Genomic DNA, 18,008 nt, shown 5'->3' with positions numbered 1-18,008 from the left:
CTTTCTTTCTTTCTTTCTTTCTTTCTTTCTTTCTTTCTTTCTTTCTTTCTTTCTTTCTTTCTTCTTTTTTCTTTTTTTTTTTTTTTAAGGCCTGGCTCTGTCACCTAGACTGGAATGCAGTGACACAATCTTGGCTCACTGCAATTTCTGCCTCCTGGGTTCAAGTGATTCTAGTGTCTCAGCCTCCCAAGTAGCTGGAATTACAGACATCTGCTACCATGCCCAGTCAATTTTTGTGTTTTTAGTAGAAATGGCCTTTTACTCTGTTGACCAGGCTGATCTCAAACTCCTGACCTCAAATGATCTGCCCGCCTTGGCCTCCCAAATTGCTGGGATTACAGGTATGAGTCACCGCACCTGGCTGAATTTTTTCTTCAATTACCATAAAATAGAGATATCTGGTTATATGCTGCTCTCCACTAATATGCATCACAGTTATATGTACTGGGTATAATATTTTTGGGCACAATCCACCTTAATATCCACCCCCAAACAACAGGGTATACACCCTTCTCATTGCATATGATACAAACTCTGAAACTGCATGATTGGGCATGAAACAACCCTCAGCAAATACAAAAAACTGAAATCATAACAACCACACTCTTGAACAACAGTGCAATAAAAATAGAAATCAATGCTAAGAAAATAAATCAAAACAATACAAGTAAATGCAAATCAAACAACTTGCTCCAAATGACATCTGAGTTGATAATGAAATTAAGGTACAAAATGAATAAATTCTTCAAAATTATTGCTAAAAAGATGCAACACATCAGAATTTCTGGGACAGTCAAAACAGTGTTATATTACTAAACACCCACATCAAAAAGTTAGAAAGAAGCCAGGTATGGTACTTCGGGAGGCTAAGGTAGGTAGATCACCTGAGGTCAGAAGTTCGAGACCAGCCTGGTCAACATGGTGAAATCCCATCTCTACTAAAAATAAAAAAAAATAGCCAAATTAGTTGGGCATGGTGTACACCTGTAATCAAGCCACTGGTGAGGCTGAGGCAAGAGAATCTCTTGAACCCAGGAGGTGGAGGTTTTAGTGAGCTGAGATTGGGCCACTGCACTCCAGCGTGGGTGACTTAACTTCTCAAGTAGCTAGTCCAAACACTGACCCAGGAAGAGTTTGAATCTCTGAACAGACCAATAACAAGTTCCAAAATTGAGTCAGTAATAAAAAGCCTACCAATCAGAAAAAGCCCAGGACTAGGCAGATCGCACCCAAATTCTACCAGATGTAAAAGGAAGAGCTGATACCATTCCCACTGAAACTATTCCAAAAAACTGAGGAGGAGGGACTCCTTCCTAACTCATTCTATGAGGTCAGCATCATCTTGACACCAAAAACCTGTCATAGACACAACAAAAAAAGAAAACTTTAGGTCAATATCCTTGATGAACATAGATGCAAAAATGCTCAGCAAAATACTAGTCAAGCAAATCCAACAGTACATCAACAAGCTAATCCACCATAATCAAGTAGGTTTTACTCCTGGAATGCAAGGTTGGTTCAACATATATAAATCAATAAATGTGATTTACCACATAAACATAACTGAAAACAAAAACTCCATGATCATCTCAACAGATGCAGAAAAGGCTTTCCATGAATTTCAACATGTTTTAAACAATACTAGACAGTGAAGGAACATTCTTCAAAATAATATGAACCATCTTGTAAAACCCACAGGGAACATAACACTGAATGGGCAAAAGCTGAAAAAATTCCCCTTGAAAACTAGCACAAGACAAGGATGCCTCTCTTACCACTCCTATTCAATGTACTATTGGAATTTCTGGCCAGGGCAATTAGGCAAGAGAAAGAACTACAGGCATCCAAATAGGAAGAGAGGAACTCAAACTATTGCTGTTTGCAGATGGTATGATTGTAAACCTGGAAAACTCCATAGTATCTTTCCAAAAGCCTCTAAATCTGATGCACAATGTAATCAAAGTTTCAGGGTACAAAATTAATGTACAAAAATCACTAGCATTCCCATACACCACCAACTTTCAAGCTGAGAGCCATATCAGGAACACAACCCCAACACAATTACTACAAAAAGAATAAAATATCTAGGAATACAGTGAATTAGGGAGGTGAAAGGTCTCTACAACAAGATTTACAAAACAGCTGCTCAAATAAATCAAAGATGACACAAACAAATAGAAAAGTTCTCCATACTTATTGATAGAAAGAATCAATATGGTCAAAATGACCATAATGGTCCAAAGCAATGTACAGATTCAATGTTGTTCCTATCAAACCATCAATTACATTCTTCATAGAATTAGAAAAAATCTATTCTAAAATTCATATGGAAGCAAAAAAAAAAAAAAAAGAAAGAAAGAAAAAAGAAAGAGCTTTAATAGCTAAGGCAATCCTAAGCAAAAATAACAAAGCTGGAGGCATCATATTTCCCAACTTTAAGCTCTACTACAAGGCTACAGAAATTAAAACAGCTTGGCAGTGATACAAAAACAGACACAAAGACCAATGGAACAGAGTAGAAAACCCCAAAATAATGTTGTACACATATAACCACCTTATCTACAAAACCACAGAAATAAGCAGTTGTGAAAGGACTCCCTATTTGTTCAATAGATGGGATAATTGGCTAGCCATATGCATAAGATTGAAAATGGGCCCCTTCGTTACATTATATACAAAAATTAACTCAAGATGGATTAAAGACTTAAATCTACATCCAGAAACTACAATACCCTGGAAAACAACCTAGAAAATACCATTCTGGACATAGAACATGCATGACTTCATGAAAAAGAGGTCAAAGGCAATGGCAACAAAAACAAAAATTAACAAATGGGATCTAATTAAATTCAATAGCTTCTGTACAGCAAAAGAAGCTATCAACAGAGTAAACAGACAACCTACAGAATGAGAGAACATGTTTACAAACCATGCATCTGGCAAATGTCTAGTATTCAGAATCTATAAGAAACTTAAATTTACAAGTGAAAAACAAACAACCTCATTAAAAAGTGGGCAGAGGACATAAACAGACACTTCAAAGGAAGATATTCATGCAGCCAACACACATATAAAAAATGCTCAACATCAGTAATCATTAGAGAAATGCAAATCAAAAGCACAATGAGATGCCATCATTCATGAGTCAGAATGGTTATTATTAAAAAGTCAAAAAATAACAGATACTGGCAAAGTTGTGTAGAATAGGGAATGCTTATGCGCTGCTGGTGGAAATATTAACTAGCTCAACCATTGTGGATACCAGTCTGGTGATTTCTCAAATAACTTAAAACAGAATTACCATTCAAACCAGCAATTTCATTTCTGGGTATATACCCAAAGGAATATAAATCATTCTACCATAAAGACACATGCACATGTATGTTCATCACAGCACCATCCACAATAATAAAGACATGCAATCCATCTAAATGTCCATCAATGCTAGACTGGATAAAGAAAATGCGGTACATGTACACAATGGAGTATTATGCAGCCACAAAACCGGAATGAGGTTATGTCCTTTGCAGCAACATGGGTGGAGCTGGATGTCATTATCCTAAGCAAACTAACACAGGAACAGAAAACCAAATACTGCAGGTTCTCACATATAAGAAGAAGCTAAACTTTGAGTACGTATGCACACAAAGAAGGGAAGAACAGACACCGAAATTGCTTGAGGATGAAGAGTGGGAGGAGTGTAAGGATTGAAAAACTATCAGGTATTATGCTTATTACATGGGTGATGAAACGTTTCTACACCAAACCCCTGTGACATGCAATTTTCTTATATAGCAAACCTGTACATGTGCCTCTGAACTTCTATTTTTAAAATCAAAGTTAAAAAAGAATGTGGAATTAAGACAGAGGAAAAGGAACACGATTTTATGGCGTTTTATAAGCAATGTTCTGTGGTGAAAAATGAACAATGAACTTTAATGGGCATAATAATTAGTACTTTATTTTATAATGTTCTCTTTATAATTTCCATGCATTATAACATGTTCTTAGCTAAAAATACTGTCTTCAAAAATATCATATCTTAAGAGAAATGGTAAAATCATGAGAAATGAATAATTAACACAGAGTGGCAAAAGATATAACCCAGAACAAGGACTAAGAATTCTGCAGTGGCATGTAACAGAACACAAAGTGTCTATTTTATGCATACATAAAATATACACTCACACACACAGACACACAGAGGCATGCACTGCATAATGGTATTTCAGTCAATGATGAACAGCATAGACAACAATAATCCTATGAAATTGTAATGGAGCTGAAAAATTACTATTTACTAGTGATGCAACTGTTGTAAGGCCTTAGCGTAACACATAACTCACATTTTTATGGTGATGCTGGTGTAAACAAACCTACTGCACTGCCAATTATATATTATTATAGCACGTACAATTATGTACGGCTAATAATACTTGATCATGATAGTAAAAGACTATGTTACTGGTTTGTGTATTTACTATACTATACTGTACTTTGTATTCCTACTTATATAAAAAAGAAAAACTTAACTGTAAAACAGCCTCAGGCAGGTCATCCAGGAGTATTCCAGAAGGCATTGCTGTCATAGGAGATGACATCTCCATCTGTGTTATTGCCCCTGAAGACCTTCCAGCGGGACAAGATGTGGAAGTGGAAGACTGTGGTATTGCTACAGATCCCAATTCTTTGTAGTCTTAGGCTAATGCATATATTTGCGCCTTAGCTTTTAACAAAAAATTTAAATGTAAAAAATTTTCATAGAAAAAAACTTATGGAATAAGGATATAAAGAAATAAAATATTTTTGTACATCTATACGATGTGTGTTTTAAGTTGTGTTATTATAAAAATATCATACAGTAAAAAAATTAAAGTTTATAAGGTAAAAACATTAGAGTAAGCAAAGGTTAATTTATTATTGAGGAAAGAAATTTAAAGAAATAAATGTAGGGCAGCCTATTTGTACAATGTTTATAAAGTCTACAGTCGTGTAGCATCCTAGGTCCTCCCATTTACTCACCACTCACTCATTGTCCCATCCAGAGCAACTGCTAGTTCTGTATGCTAATAAGTTACTATACAGGTGGACCAAATTTTATCTTTCTATAGTGGTTTTACTGTACCTTTTCTAAATTTGAATGAACAAATACTCACCATTGCATTACACTGCCTGTAGTATTCAGTAACATGTTGTACAGGTTTGCAGCCTAGGAGCAATAAGCTATACCATATAGCTTAGGTGTGTATTGGGTTGTACCATTTAGGTTTGTGTAAGTACACTCTATTATGTTTACACAATGACAAATTCAACAAATCACATTTCTCAAAATGTGTCTCCATCATTAAGTGAAGTATGACTACATATAATTACTTTAGAGACCTCAAAAATGTTTGAAGAAGTGGTAAATTTCCCGTGGTATATATGATGTAGCAAGTTTTCTTATAGTCTTTTTTTTCTTTATTTTGATGAAATTCAATTTATATGAATTGTCTTTGATTTTTTCTGCATTTAGAGTTATATCTAAGAAATTGTTGTCTAATACAAACTCCGGAAGATATTCTCTAGAACTTATCTTCTAGACCTTTTATAGTTTTACATTATACATTGACGTTCATGATCTATTTTGAGTATGTTTTCATGTATGTTGTTATATAGTGATCACAGGTAATTTTCACATCTAGTTATACAATGTTTTAGAATCATATGTTAAACAATATTCTTTCAGTTCTGAATTTTTTACATTGTTTTGGAAAGCAATTGGACATAAGTCTGTATATCTATTTCTGAATACTGTATTTTGTTCTAGTTTCATTATTATTATTTCTAGTGACATTTGTTTTAGATTCTATAGAATTTTCCATACAAAAGACAATAATATGTCTGTAAATAATGACAGTTTTACTTCTTCCATTTTAATATGGTTGTCTTTATTTCTTTTTCTTATTGCATTGGCTAGAAATCTTGTTCAATAAAAAATAAGAGTGAGCGAGCATATCCTCGCATTGTTTCTGATTTAGGAGGAAAACAGTTTGTCTTCACATTTAAGCTATATGTTTTTCCTTGATTCCATTTACCAGTTGGATATTTTTATTAAAGTAAATTTATTAAATAAATTTTCATGGACAGTTTTTAAAGTAAAATTTCAATTTATTTAATTGGCATAAGGCTATTAGGTGATCTATTTATTCTTTTGTAAATTTTAGTAGTTTGTGTCTTTCTAAATATTTAAATATTTCATTTAAGTTGTTGAATATACTATTGTAAAGTTGTTCATAATATTAACACCATAATATTTTTAATATTCCTAGAATTTGTATTGATGTCACCTCCTATATTCTTGGTATTGGTACTTTTTACTGTTGGTACTTTTTACTGTTTGTTCTTTATACCTGATCAGTCAGACTAGAGGTTTATTGATTTATTTTTTTAATTATCTTTTTCTTTCATTAATGCTTTCTATCATTTTCTGTTTTTCATTTCATTGACCTCTGATGTCATTATTATTCCCTTTCTTTAATTTTAATTTTTTTATTTTACTGTAAGTTCTGGGATACATGTGCAGATTGTGCAGGTTTGCTACTTAGATATATGTGTACCATGGTAGTTTGCCACATATATCAACTTGTTGTCTAGGTTTTAAGCCTCACATGCATTAGCTATTTGTCCTGATGCTCTCCCTGCCCTCACCCCACACCTGCTGATAGGTCCTGGTGTGTGTTGTTCACCTCCCTATGTCCATGTGTTCTCATTGTTCTGCTCCCACTTATGAGTGAAAACATGTGGTGTTTGATTTTCTGTTCCTGTATTAGTTTGCTGAGAATGATGGTTTTCAGCTTCATCCATGTCCCTGCAAAGGACATGATCTCATTCATTTTTACGGTTGCATAGTATTCCAAGGGATATATGTACTGCATTTTCTTTATCCAGCCTGTCATTGATAGGCATTTGGGTTGGCTCCAAGTGTTTGCTATTGTGAATAGCACTGCAATAAACATATGTGTGCATGTGTCATTATAGTAGAATGAGTTCTAATCCCTTGAGTATATACCCAGTAATGGGATTGCTGGGTCAAATGGTATTTCTGGTTCTAGCTCCTAATTTGCATTCACACCAACAGTGTAAAATCATTCCTATTTCTCCCCATTCTTGCCAGCATCTATTGTTTCTTGACTTTTTTAATAATCAGCATTCTGACAGGCCTGAGATGGTATCTCATTGTGGTTTTGATTTGCATTTCTCTAATGATCAGTGATGTTAAGCATTTTTTCATGTATTTGTTGGTCCCATAAATGCCTTCTTTTGAGAAGTGTCTGTTCACATCCTTTGCCCACTTTTTGATGGGGTTATTTTTTTTTCTTGTAAATTTGTTTAAGTTCCATGTAGATTCTGGATATTAGACATTTGTCAGATGGGTAGATTTGTTAATTAAAAAAAAAAAAAAAAACAGCTCCTGAATTCATTGATTCTTTTAAGGGTTCTTCATGTCTTTATCTCCTTCAGTTCTGCTCTGATCTTAGTTATTTCTAGTGTTCTGCTAGCTTTTGGATTTATTTCCTCTTGCTTCGGTAGTTCTTTTAACTGTAATGTTACAGTGTCAACTTGACGTCTTTCTAGCTTTCTGACATGGGCATTTAGTGCTATAAATTTCCCTCTTGGCACTGCTGTAGCTGTGTCCCAGAGATTCTGGTATGTTGTCTCTTCGTTCTCATTGGTTTCAAAGGATTTCTTGATTTCTGCCTTGATCTCATTATTTACCCAGGAGTCACTTAGAAGCAGGCTGCTCAATTTCCATGCAGTTATGTGGTTTTGAGTGAGTTTCCTAATCCTGAATTCTAATTCAATTGTACTCTGGTCTGAGAGACTGTTATGATTTCAGTTCTTTTGCATTTGCTGAGGAGTGTTTTACCCTCAATTATGTAGTTGATTTTAGAATAAGTACCCTGTAGCACTGAGAAGCATGTATATTCTGTTTATTTGGGGTGGAAATTTCTGTAGATGTCTATTAGGTCCACTTGATCCAGATCTGACTTCAAGTCCTAAATAGCCTTGTTAATTTTCTGTCTCATTGATTTGTCTAATACTGACAGTGGGTTGTTAATGTCTCCTACTATTATTGTGTGGGAGTCTAAGTCTCTTTGTATGTCTCTGTGAAATTGTTTTAGAAATCTGGGTGCTCCTGTATTGGGTGGATATATATTTACGATGGTTAGCTCTTCTTGTTGAATCGATCTCTTTACCATTACATAATGTCCTTCTTTGTCTTTGTCTTTTTTTTTTTTTTTTAATCTTTCTTGGTTTAAAGTCTGTTTTGTTAGAGACTAGGATTGCTACCCCTGCTTTTTTTTCTTTCAATTTTCTTGGTAAGTTTTCCTCCATCCCATTATTTTGAAACTTTGTGTATCTTTTTCATATAAGATGGGTCTCCAGAATATAGCATGCCAATGGATCTTAACTTTTTGTCCAATTTGCCAATCTGTGTCTTTTAACTGGGGACATTTAGCCCATTTACATTTAAGGTTAGTATTGTTATGTGTGAATTTCATCCTGTCATCATGATGCTAGCTGGTTATTTTGTACACTAGTGGATGTAGTTTCTTCTTAGTGTCTTTTGCCTGCATATTTTGATGTGTTTTCGCAGTGGCTGGTACTGTTTTTCCTTTTCATATTTAGTGCTTCCTTCAGAAAGATGAAATGATGAAATCCCTCAGCATTTGCTTGCCTGAAAAGGATTTTATTTCTCATTCGCTTATGAAGCTTAGTTTGGCTGGATATGAAATTCTGGGTTGAAAATTATTTTCTTTAAGAATGTTGACTATTGTCCCCCACTTTCTTGTGACTTGTAGAGTTTCTGCTGAGGAATGTGCTGTTAGTCTGATGAACTTCCCTTTGTAGGTGACTTGGCCTTTCTCTGGATGCCCTTAACATTTTTTCCTTCATTTCAACCATGGAGAATCAGATGATTATGTGTCTTGGGATTGATATATCGTGTAGTATATTAGCGATGTTCTCTGTAATTCCTGAATTTGAATGTTGGCCTGTCTTGCTAGGTTGCAGAAATTCTCCTGGATAATATCTTGAAGTGTGTTTTCCAACTTGGTTCCATTCTCCTCATCTTTTTCAGGTACTCCAATCAATTGTAAGTTCAGTCATTTTACATAGTCCCATATTTCTCAGAGGTTTTATTTCTTTCTTTTCATCCTTTTTTCTCTAATCTTGCCTGCCTGACTTATTTCAGCGAGATGGGCTTCAAACTGTAACACTTTTTCTTCTGCTTGATCGATTCAGCTATTGATACTTGTGTATGCTTCACCAAGTTCTCACACTGTGTTTTTCAACTCACTGGGTCATATAAGTTCTTCTCTAAACTGTTCATTCTAGTTAGAAGCTGCAGAAATATGGAATGCTTCGCGAATTTGAGGGTCATCCTTGTGCAGGGGCCATGCTAATCTGCTTGGTATCGTTCCAATTATACTATATGTGCTGTCAAAGTAAGCACCCCTTTCTTTTCTTGACTTTGTATTTGATATTCTTTTCTCTATATCAAATGAGAAATCTGAAGTCATTCATTGAGACCATTTATCTTTTGCTATACAAATGTTAAGAGTTATTACTTTTCCTCCGAGTACTGTTTTAGCTAAATCACATAAATGTTGCTTTTTAGTGTTTTTACTTTTCAGATCTAAATAGTTTCTATTTAATCTATTGATATCCTTATTGAATGATAAATTATTTAAAATTACTTAATTTAAAAATTTTAAATTTCCAAATATTTAAGTATTTTATTTTGCAATTGACTTCTAATTTAATTTATACATTCTGATAATTGATATTTTTCTTCTGACTGAAGACATTCTTTAACATTTCTTATAGTGTGAATCTGCTAGTAAGGAATTATTTCAGATTTCAGATGTCTGGAAATGTATGTATTTTGTCTTCATTTTTGAAATATATTTTCGGTGGTTATAAAATTTTAGATAGACAGATTGTTTTTTCTTTCAGAACTTTGAAGATGTCTTCCCCTTGGGATAGTTAAAGTAGTGTGATAGGTATGAGGAAAATGGTGTGGGTAGCTTTTATTCAGGATTCTCAGGTTCCTGAGTTTGCTACCTTATTTTGGGGCATAGACATTCCTTCTGATAAATATAACAACGGGTAATATCCTGAAGCCAAATGTCATAGTGAGTTGCTTTTTTTTCCTTTTTTATAATCTTCTATAGCCTGTGAAAATCTAAAGTTACTTCTGAATTTTCTCTGCAACTTTCTCACTCCACTTATGTTGGGCACCATCTTCATATGACACATCTGTTTGTTTAGGTAGTGTATCACTAGTTTAACCTGGAATGAAACTCTCTGACTGTTGACTGCTCAGTATGAGTTGGAGACGTGGAGCAGACATGCTAAGCAATTGGAATGAATGCAGTATTATAATGTCCATGACAGTTAATTTTTAAAATATAATTTCAACTCTTATTTTTGATTCTGATGATAGAAGTTCAGGTTTGTTAGATGGGCATATTGTGTGACACTGAAGTTTGGGGTACAAATATCCCCATAACTCAAGTAGTAAGCATAGTACCCAATAGGTAGTTTTTCAGACTTTTTCCCCCCTTCCTCCTCCCCTCCTCAAGTAACCCGCTGTCATTCCCATCTTTATGTCCATGTGTACCCAACACTTAGGTTCCACTTATAAGTGAGAACATTTGATATTTGGTTTTCTGTTCCTGCATTAATTTGCTTAGGATAATAGCCTCCAGCTGCATCCCATGTTGCTGCAAAAGAAATTACGTCATTCTTCTTTACAGCTGCATAGTATTCTGTGGTGTATATGTACCACATTTTCTTTATCCAATCCAATGTTGATGGGAATCTAAGTTGATTCCACATTCTTGCTATTGTGATTGTGAATGTCTGTGATGAAAATACAGGTGGAATAATTTAGTTTCCTTTGGGTATATACCCAGCAATGATATCGCTAGGTTGAATGATAATTCTATTTTTAATTATTTGAGAAATCTTCAAATTGTTCTCCACAGTGGCTGGAGTAATTTACATTTCCACCAGCAGTGTATAAGTATTCCCTTTTCAATGCAGCCTCACCAGCATCTTTAATTGTTTGACTTTTTAGTAATAGTCATTCTTATTGGTGTGAGATGATATCTTATTGTGGTTTTAATTCCATTTCTCTGATGATTAGTGATGTTGAACATTTTTTCACATGTCTGTTAGCCACTTTTGTATTTTCTCTTGAGAAGTGTCTGCTCATGCCTTTTGTACACTTTTTAATGGGCTTATTTGTTTTTCTGCTTGTTGAATTGTTTAAGTTCCTTACAGATTCTGGATGTTAGACCTTTGTTGGATGCATAGTTTTCTCTCATTCTGTAGGTTGCCTGTTTACTCTGTATATAGTTTCTCTTGCTGTGCAGAAGCTCTTCAGATTCATTAGGTCCCATTTGTCAATTTTGGTTTCTGTTGAAATTTCTTTTGAGAACTTAGTCGTAAAGACCAACGTCCAGAATGATATTTTCTAGGTTTTCTTCTAGGATTCTTATAGATTGAAGTCTTGCATTTAAATCTTTAATCCATTTTGAGTTAATTTTTGTATAAAGTTAAAAGTGGAGATCCATTTTCATTCTACATTTGACTAGCCAGCTATCCCAGCAACAATTAATGAATAGGAAATAATTTGCCCATTGCTCATTTTTGTCAATTTTGTCGAAGACTAGATGCCTGTAGGTATGTGGCTTTATTTCTGGGTTCCATAGCTTGTTCCATTGGTCAATGTGTCTACTTTTATATTAGTAAAGAAAAAACCTGTTTGGGTTACCGTAGCCTTATGGTAAAGTTTGAAGTCAAGTAATATGGTGGCTCTGGCTTTGTTATTTTTGTTTAGGATTACTTTGGCTATTTGAGTTCTTTTGTTGTTGTTGTTTCCATATGAATTTTAGAATAGTTTATTCTAATTCTGTGAAAAATAATGTTGGTAATTTGATAGAGATAGCATTGAATCTGTAGATTGCTTCAGGTAGTATGCTCATTTCCATGATATTGGTTCTTTCAGTCTATGACATGGCATATTTTTCCATTTCTTTGTGTCATCTACGATTTCTTTCAGCAGTGTTTTGTAGTTCTACTTATAGGATCCTTTGCATCCTCAGTTAAATGTATTACTAGCTATTTTTTCTGACTATTTTAAATGGAATTGCATTCTTGATTTGACTCCCAGCTTGAATGCTACTGATACATAGCAATGCTACTGATTTTTGTACATTGGTTTTATATCCTGAAATTTTACTGAAGTTGTTTATTAGCTCTAGAAGCCCTTTGTCTAAGCCTTTAAATTTTATGTAAAATTATATATATATAAATTATATCATGTCCATGATAGTCTTAATAGGTCTGTTTTTACTGTTTGTTCTGAAACTTAAGTATAGTTTGCTTTGGTATAAATGGATCCATTTTCTCCTGCCTAAGTTGTGGGCTATAGTTTCAGTATTAGTGTTTGTTTTTCTTAACATTTTTATTTCTAGTATACAGAAATTCCTAAAGGTCTCTCTAATAGCATTTTTTATTAAATTTTAAAACATATTTTATATATTTTTAGGATAACAGTATTCATACCAGTTATTAAATAGTAAAGATATAAAATAGATATAAGAATATTAGTAAAACAAAACCTGAGTTTCCAATAGAGACTGATATTAAAAAAAGAGAGAGAAACATTTCCCCACATTTGGCCACAGAACATTGTACAGGTTTGGTACATTGTGAGGTTGGTGCAATGAATGTGATAAGTTTAAGTCAGAGATGCCCAAGATTGGTAGAGTTGTTCAAAAAGATTAACAAGGGCTTGTAAGAGAAGAATTGCAACCATGGAACTGGTTGATCCTGGGAAGAAATGACAGTAGTGCCCCTAAAACATGGTGGTAATGTCCAGTGATGGCAAAGCCAGTTTTAGGAGCAGTGGGACCAGTAGAGGTAACAACGTAAATTCGAAGTGGTGTTCAGTGACCACATCAGAATAGGTGTGAGGTTGCCATGGGATGATGGTGCTTAGTGAATAGCATGTTGTGAGCAGAAGCAGCTGCACTGGTTAGTAAAAATGGCATTGTTGATAACAATCATGCCAGAAGCTGAATCATAAAATCGAATAAGTAGCATGAAGCTATAAACAGCATGTATTGCCAGTGACACTTTGTTCATAATGTGTGAAACACTCTCTAATCAATTCCTATTAGCATGTAGGAAGATATACCAATAAAATGTTGATTGAAATGTTTTTCTTTTTTTTCTGTAGAACCATAACCTTCTATCAATTTATTAGTGATTTTGAATTGATTACCTGTGTCCTGGCTCAGACCTAGATTGGAAGATTCCATTTCTTTCCCCAAAGTCACCAATCTAGCTCATGTAGGTTTATCAATTTTTCAATAATGTATAAGTATGCACTTCAAACTTATACATTTTCTTTTTTGTGAGACAAGATCTCACTCTGCCACCCAGGCTAGAGTGCAGTTGCACAATCATGCCTCACTGCAGCCTCGACCTCCCTGCTTCAAGTGATCCTCCCACCTCAGCCCCTAGGGTAGCTGGGACTACAGGTACGCATTACTATGTCCAGCTAATTTTTTTGTACCGTTTGTAGAGACAGGGTTCACCATGTTGCCCAGGCTGGTCTCAAACTCCTGGGATCAAGAAATTCACCTGCCTCGGCCTCCCAAAGTGCTAGGATTACAGGTGTGAGCCACTGCGCCCAACTCCACAGATTTAATTTTCATCAAGGCAATTAAATGTGTGTCCTATATAAGGTTGTAATATACATATATAGAGATAGATACAGATATAGATGTGTGTGTGTAGTTTCTTCAACTTTAAGGGAAAAAGGGATGTCTGGTACAATTGAATTCTCTAGATAAGTGTAATGCTTTCTTGTTCATTTAGGAAAATATTTGGGCAAGAACCAGTTCAAGCCCAACAGAATAAAGCTATAGGAGTGTAGCAAATATTAATATTCTACTGACATCTTCTCTTGATTCCTTTATTATTTTTTTACAGTCTGGTACCTAGTGTGTTTTCTGTCCTTACTGCTAGTATCTGCATCTCTTTTGGAAGGAATGCCCTCAGGCTTCTGGAACCCACTTTTCCTACACACTCAAAGAGTCAGAAGTCCTTGGAAATGCATATCTCTTTGGGTGCTGCCATTTTTTTTATAACTAAAAAGTGCAGGAAAGTAAATTATTTGTCTCCTCTACTCCATGGATGGGTAAAATGCTGAGCTATGAATTGTAGTCTTCAGAGCTTCCCTGAAGTTTGAGTCTGCTACTTTTTTGGAACTTTGCTTGATTTAATACCATACTCCAGGATTTCTATGACACTTTCTGGCTCCCAGAGACACCTTTGTCCAGTTCTTCTGGACAGAAGTTGGAGTTGTCTTATTGTTTCAGTCTTCTGTGATATTGTGTGGTTCTATGTACCTTGGCCAACTTTGAGATAAAATGACAAGAGAAAAATCAAAGAAAAAATAATGAGTATTCACTTCACCCTCTGGACAACAGAGGTCCTATCTCCTGGTTTCTCTGGTCTCAGATAATTATTTCTCAGCATTTTGAGTACCTGATCATTTTTGCTGTGGCAGTACAACTCTATAATTGGTTTGAACCAAATATAGCCAGCCTTGGTTACAACCAAGAAAGAAAAGGGAAAACAACAACAACAAAAATAAGCAAAGCACATAGATCCTCCTTCCAAACTTCCACATGGACCAATCCCTTTTCCCACCAAAATTATAACTAGAAATACATGGTATCTCTTACAGTTTTGCTGTCAGCTTTTACTGGACAGTTACCCGATTCAGCGCACCCTTGGGTCAAGGCAGAGAGGCAAAGTTAGAATGGCCTCTGCCTCCTGAGAAAACTCATACTTACTAGAGTTTAGTACTAAATTTTTGACTTTAGTTCCCAATTTGCCTGTTATGATTTTACTGTTTTCTATGTTTTAGAGTCACTCATATAGTTTTAAAATATTTTGTCTACAATTTCAGTTGCAATCACTGGGAGATGGAAGTTGTGATTACTCCACCTTGACCTAAATTTTCTTTATAGTTTTTATCTTTCTGTTGAAATTCTTTAACAGCTCATGTCTTTTGTCCACCTTTCTAGATTTAAAAAATATATATTTTTGTGGGTATTTTAAAATCCTTGTTTGACAATTCTTACATCCAAGTCATCATCAAGTTTAATTGTGTTGATTGATTTCTCTCTTGCCTTTTTTCTGTGTATTTTGATTATTTTTTAAACTAAATGCCTGATATTGTGTAAAAAATGGCATTTATGTCCAGAAGTAGGTGCTCCTCATATTATCTCAGGCTGTTAATCTATGTGGGTATGTTGTGGGAGGGATGAGTGACTCTAATAAGTAATTGAGTTGGATTGATATTTTTCTTGTTGCTATCATTTCCTTCAGTGCACTGCAAACTTCAGATTCCTCCAGTGGTGAACTACTCTTACTTTGTGCTTAGTGTGGGGCCTAGGGACTCTCTCGGAAGTAGTGAAGCATTTCTGGGCCCAGGGGACAAAGTTTCTTGTTGTCCCTTCTCTCAGTGGCATAAGTTTTGGCTTTATATGAAAAAGATGTATAAAGGGAATGGACAGTGTTTTATGTTTGTTCTGGAGTCAGACGTGTCCACTACAGGCATGTCTGTGCCACCTAGAGAAGCACTTTTCCTGCCTTGATTTGAGCACCTGAAAGTGGCCTGTGGAAGATAACTTTTGAGTGGATGTGAACTTCACTCTGCTTTTGTTTATTCCTAACTGGTAACTTCCTTTTGTGTTTCGTCAAAGGTGAAATGGTTTCTGTGTCTCATCTCTATTTGGAGGAGTGTTTCACTCTTTGGAATTCAGTTCATTTAGGTTCTTGTGGCTTCAGATCTCTGAAGTTTCCATAAAGAATTATGATTTTGTAAATTAAATTTTTTTCTTACTGTTACAATTTTGTTTTCAGCTTCCAACTTTTAATGCAGAAGCAGCACTCTAATAATTATTTGAAAATTTTCCCTTTAGCTGCAGTGTAGAGAATCGATTTTAGTGAGGCCAGTGTAGATTGGGAAAATTAATTTAGAGGCCCATTATTTTGGATATAAGTTATAAGATGCTATTTTTGAAGGTCTATATACCATAGGAGAGTCAATAAGATAGATATTTACTTTTAACATTTTTAGATTAAATATTATTCTCCAAAATTAAGAACCATAATATTGGGGAAACAGATTCGACTTATCTTCTTGATCTATCATCATAAATTGTTTATTTCTATCTCTCATTTCAAAATGCCCTTCTACCTCGTAGATCATGAATAAATCCTAGCTAACAGGAAGGGAGAAAGATCAAAGGGAATGTAAACACCTTTCATTTTAAAGTCCCAACACAAAAGTTAGATCTGTTTCTTCTTGCATCTTGATTGATAGAATTGATTTGTGTGGCCATACTTAGCTGCAAAGGATACAGAACATTATAGTTTTTAACTGGGAACCAAATACCCTGGAAACTTAATACAGATGTAAGAGAGAATGGATGCAAGCAGGACACCTTATTAGTCATCACCATGGTCTGTCTTTTCCTGACTAAATATCTATGTTCACCCTTTTCCCCCACACAAAAGGTATTCACAAATTATGAAAGGAGAAAATATCAGTGTTCCATATAATATATGCATTTAGTTCCAAGTCCATGTTGTATCTTCTCATGACCAAGTGACCAATAAACTAAAAAAAAAAAAAAATTATATGTAATCTTGAGCCAACTCAATATATAATGATGCAGTAAGAAACATGACAAACTGTATTTTATATTCTATTTCAGAAAGGTAAGAATAGAATACATATAGTTGTCACAGTTACATGTCAATGTTAAAAATCTGCTGTGCAGAAACTCCAGAGACTTTCAACCTTGCGAGCAGGATACACATTTTAGGTAGAAAATATAAAAACTTTTCTTTTTTATTATGCCTCATGGCCCCCATGCTCTCACAATAAAATTTGCTGTCAGGGAGAAACTCTCTCGTGTATTATCCTCTGTGACCATATCTGTAGTGGCATTGTGCAGTATGCTGCTAGTGTCTACACACTTTTGATGACTCTTTCCGCTACTGTGGGCTTGGAGATCCAGGGCTGACAGGTCAAACTGATTATTTTTTTGGCAACAGAATTTTTCCAAAATCTTATTGGACTTTCACTCTGTATGCTTCCACTCCTTTTCATGTGATAGTAACCACATGAAAAAAGCTTATCTTCACATACTTCCTAACTCCAGGGACTACACTTTTCAATTGACTGGTCTTTGTGTATGGCCCATTCACCTCAACTTCAAGTTAATGATACTTACCTTACGGGTGCCATAAACAATAGATTTGTGGGAAGGCAACACCTGTAAACTGAGGAGAGATATTGGGGATGTTGGAATTTAAAAGACTTTGACACAGATACCTTTGAAGTAGCTGAGGTGAGAGAGGATGGGGTTTGGAAAAAGTTGGTAGAAGGTGAAATTGAAAGAAGAGGCAATATTTGATATGTATTTTGGAGGTAAGGCAGATAAAATAGGCTACTGGATTATATACTGAAAGACAGAGAAAGATAAATTCACAGAAGATGTCGAGGGTTTTGACCAAAACAATTGGTTTGATTGTGACGCCACTGACAGAAAAAAGAATGTTTGAGAAAAAGAAATATGTACAATGAGAACCAATGTTATTCTGGAAAATTTCTGCTTGGTCCTTGGGTTTTACCACTGTATTCTTTATAAACTTGTTTAATCATACTTTTATTCTTTCTCTTGCACCTTCTGAAAGCATAATTAATTCTAATATGCGATGCTATTTTTTGGTAGTTTTTTGGACTATGGAGTCGTTTAAGGTATGATGTGCTTTCATCAATTTCTTTTTTTTTTTCAGATTTGAAATTGAACTCTTTCTTTTTTTATTTTCTACTCTTATGTACCAACACTCACTTCTTGCCT

General features: G+C 34.8%; 1 non-coding gene across 1 annotated transcript; it reads right to left on the bottom strand.

Moving 5' to 3' along the window:
- Positions 1-9,392: 9,392 nt before the first annotated feature.
- LOC111546204 lies at positions 9,393-9,499 on the bottom strand. The gene has a single exon (XR_002732683.1). It is a non-coding gene; the product is annotated as a U6 spliceosomal RNA (small nuclear RNA).
- Positions 9,500-18,008: the final 8,509 nt, after the last annotated feature.

The sequence above is a fragment of the Piliocolobus tephrosceles genome, chromosome 11 (assembly GCF_002776525.5).
Source record: "Piliocolobus tephrosceles isolate RC106 chromosome 11, ASM277652v3, whole genome shotgun sequence".
NCBI lineage: Eukaryota > Metazoa > Chordata > Mammalia > Primates > Cercopithecidae > Piliocolobus > Piliocolobus tephrosceles.
This window is presented reverse-complemented; position numbering and strand designations above follow the sequence as displayed.